The sequence below is a fragment of the Microtus oregoni genome, unplaced genomic scaffold (genome assembly GCF_018167655.1).
Source record: "Microtus oregoni isolate MIOR12 unplaced genomic scaffold, Mior012 000079F_008, whole genome shotgun sequence".
Taxonomy (NCBI): Eukaryota; Metazoa; Chordata; class Mammalia; order Rodentia; family Cricetidae; genus Microtus; species Microtus oregoni.
This window is the reverse complement of record NW_024544160.1, coordinates 90,229-94,483: the sequence shown is the minus strand read 5'-3', so window position 1 is coordinate 94,483 and position 4,255 is coordinate 90,229. Positions and strand designations below refer to the sequence as shown.

The 4,255-nt window shown below is 39.6% G+C and overlaps 1 pseudogene; it reads left to right on the top strand.

Moving 5' to 3' along the window:
• The first annotated feature begins 2,959 nt into the window (after window positions 1–2,959).
• Window positions 2,960–4,036, top strand: LOC121441573 (annotated as a pseudogene).
• Window positions 4,037–4,255: the final 219 nt, after the last annotated feature.

Sequence of the window (4,255 nt, the reverse complement as noted above, 5' to 3'; positions counted from 1 at the left end):
AAAAAAAATCTGGAATCTTAATTTTTCATTTATGTTATTTAATAAAAAATTATATCAAATTATATCAACAGATGATAGTTATATGGATTCACACAGAACAAACTGATGTCATTAATTTTAGTAAATGTAGGATGAATAAAACAAGGTTATTATTATACCCATCATTTATGAGGTAGAGGCAGAAGGATCAGTGTGGTTCATTGGCCAGTCAACTTAGTGTAATTTTTTTCCAAGTTCATTTTTGTATCTGTGGCTCTTTGCAAGAGGCTTTATAGTTCAACTCCTTTCCTCCTTCTCTCTCTCATGATATCTTAATATTAATATTTGTTACTTAAGAGATAAAAGTATTTTGTTGTGCCCAACATGTTTGAAATATGTGTGCATAGAGGAAAGCTTAAATTGAGCTAATAAGTGAATCCATTTTCTCACACCACTTTTTGGCATGAGGTATGTAAATAAAACCCATCCTCAGCCACTTTCAAATACACAATACATTGCTAACTGTTGTCACAGTGTTATACAATAGACCTTTTGAACACATTTTACTGTCTGCTTGAAATTTTCTCTCTTCTGAATAATGTCTCCCAACTTCCTCCAATCATAGTGTTCAAATTTGTGATATTTCACATGTAAGTATAACCATGCATCATTTATCTTTCTGTACCTGGCTTATTCAACATAAATAACATCAAAGTTCATTTGTATTATTGCCAATGACAGAAATTTCCTTTTTTAAAAAAGTATATTTTAGCCGGGCAGTGGTGGCGCACGCCTTTAATCCCAGCACTCGGGAGGCAGAGGCAGGCAGATCTCTGTGAGTTCGAGACCAGTCAGGTCTACAGAGCTAGTTCCAGGACAGGTTCCAAAGCCACAGAGAAACCCTGTCTTGAAAAACCAAAAACAAAACAAAACAAAACAAAAGTATATTTTAATCTTTTTTTTAATGTGTGTTTGTGCATCTGTACAAATATAGGAGTGCCTGTGAAAGGCCAGAGAAGGGTATCAATTTTCTGAAGCTTGTTACAAGCAGTAGGTTGCCCATCATGAGAGTTTTATAAAAGTAGTGTGCTCTATTAATAGTTGAGCCATATCTCCAGCCTGTTTTTCTATTTTTAAGGCTGAATAATAATTTATAAGAGTTGAAATATAGCAGCTTACTTTTCTCTTCTAAGGGTCTTCATGGTATTGCAGTTTAATTCAATGAGAAAAATTTACTCAGACAAAATTACAGTTGAGAAAAAAATAATTTTTTTAAAATTTAATTTTACAAGAAATATGTCACCTTTTGATATGCTATATATTAGAAATATGTCACTATACTCCAGAAAAGGGAATTTAAATTCTTTCTCTTCAAGGGGGAGACAGAATAGAATAGCATGGTATTTAAAACCATATGTCACTTGAAAAAAGTTTGTTTCTGCAATTATGTGTAGCAATGTAATATGATAAAAAATTGCTAGACTAAGTCAATAATGCAAGGCCATTTAAGGTTTAAGACTGTTACCCTTCTGTATGCACTGTCTGCTTGTTTAAACCTACTTTTAAGAGAACAGTGTAACAGTCAACCTTGTTTGCCTTGGATTTCCCATGTAATCAACTTTAAAATCTAAATGCAAAGCTGTAATCTTAAATTATATACACTTGTATGTCCAAGACCCAAAAAGCAATGCATGTGGTATGTATTCATTTGCTGAAACCAGCAAATATGATTATAGCAGCATAATAAAAATGAATATACACAATATATAATGGACACAGCATGTGGGCATTGCTTCAAAACATTTGTTTCTTTGTTATCTCAATCAATTGGAGACAACAACTTTATCCCTTGAAAAACACTGTTAAAAATTCTTTAAATCACCTCTCATTCTTTTCCCCTGTTATCCTTTCTGTGATGTTCAAAAAATAGAGAGTAAGGCCCTTTGTTAGGGACATACAGTTACAGACTGTTGCAAAAAGCCACTTGTTTATCCTGGCCATCCAGCTAGCTTACACCAAAAATAATTACACAGAACCTATATTATTTAAAGAACTGCTTGGCCCATTAGCTCTAGCTTCTTATTGGCTAACTATTATATCTTAATTTATCCCATTTCTAATAAACTGTGTATAGCCACATGGCAGTGGCTTCCTGACAATGTTTTGGCATGTCTAGCTCTGACGGCTCCATGGCATCTCTCTGAATCTGCCTTCTTCTTCCAAGCATTCAGTTATGTCTTTCCCACCTACCTAAGTTTTGCCCTGCTATAGGCTCAAAGCAGTTTCTTTATTCATTAACCAATAAAAGCAACACATGGACAGAAGGACCTCCCACATCATTTCCCCTTTTCTGTTTAAACAAAAGGAAGGCTTTATCTTTAACATAGTAAAATTGTATATAACAAAACAGTTGTCAAGCAAGAATTACAGTTACAATATCTATATCTACTTTATCTTTTATCATAACTAAGGAAAAATATAACTATAACTATAAATTCTTCAACTCCCTCAAAGACTCAGAAGGATATGATATTATCTCTTAGGTAAATCATAAGTATATTGTATGAAACGAAACTGTATTAATTAAATCATTGGCCCATTAAATTAACTAGGCCCATTAGCTCTAGTTTCTTATTGGCTAACTCTTATATATTAATTAAACCCATTTTTATTGCCCAGACCAGCAGAGGCAGCAGCAGGAGCAGCCGCAGCCTGCACCCTCTCCTGCCTGCCCACCAGTCAGCCCTCCACCCACCCCAGGGTCTCTTTCCCCTTCCACCCCCTCCTCCGCCCGCCAGCAGTGGTGGGGGGTTGTCTTCCCGCTGGCCCCTATTGTTCCACCCCTGGCCTCCCGCCCTTCCCCTTCCTGCCTGCTCCCCTTTTCTCCTCAGTCAAGTGGAGCCTCCAGTTTTGCCATTCACTTCCACCCGTGACCAAAGACTTCACCACTCGAAAGTCCAGCTCCCTATAACTACTAGACATGAACACTGGTGTGCTTGAAGGTGGATCAGATGTCACTCTTACTATCAGGCTACTTATGCATGGAAAGAAAGTTGGCAGTATCATCGGAAAGAAAGGAGAATCTGTTAAGAAGATGCGCAAGGAGAGTAGTGCATGTATCAACATCTCAGAAGGGAATTGTCCTGAGAGAATTATCACTTTGGCTGGACCGACTAATGCCATCTTCAAAGCGTTTGCTATGATCATTGATAAACTGGAAGAGGACATAAGCAGCTCTATGACCAATAGCACAGCTGCCAGCAGACCCCCAGTTACCTTACGGCTCGTGGTCCCTGCTAGTCAGTGTGGCTCTCTCATTGGAAAAGGCGGTTGCAAGATCAAGGAAATAAGAGAGTACAGGGGCTGAGGTCCAGGTGGCAGGGGATATGCTCCCCAGCTCAACTGAGCGGGCAATCACTATTGTTGGCATTCCGCCATCCATCATTGAGTGTGTCAAACAGAACTGCGTGGTCATGTTGGAGTCCCCCCGCCCCAAGGGCATGACCATCCCGTACTGGCCCAAGCCCTCGAGTTCTCCAGTCATCTTTCCAGGTGGTCAGGAAAGGTACAGAACAGGCAGTGACAGTGCGAGCTTTCCCCATCCATGTGCCTCAACCCTGACCTGGAGGGACCACCTCTAGAGGCCTATACCATTCAAGGACAGTATGCCATTCCACAGCCAGATTTGACCAAGCTGCACCAGGTGGCAATGCAACAGTCTCATTTTCCCATGACCCATAGCAATACCGGATTCAGTGGCATTGAATCCAGCTCTCCAGAGGTGAAAGGCTATTGGGGTTTGGATGCATCTGCTCAAATTACTTCTCATGAACTCACCATTCCAAATAATTTGATTGGCTACATAATTGGGCGTCAGGGCGCCAAAATCAATGAGATCCGTCAGATGTCTGGGGCCCAGATCAAAATTGCAAACCCAGTGGAAGGATCTACTGATAGGCTGGTCACCATCACTGGGTCTGCTGCCAGCATCAGCCTGGCTCAGTATCTAATCAGTGTCAGGCTTTCCTCGGAGACAGGTGGCATGGGGAGCAGCTAGAACTGTACAGATTCACCCATAATCCCTTTCTGCTGTTCACCACCACCCATGATCCATCTGTGTAGTTTCTGAACAGTCAGCGATTCCAGGTTTTAAATAGTTTATAAATTTTCAGTTTCTACACACTTTATCATCCACTCATGATTTTTTAATTAAAAGCGTTTTAATCCTTTCTGTGTTCAGCAGTTACGCTGAGATATCCATATTGAGTTTTATAAG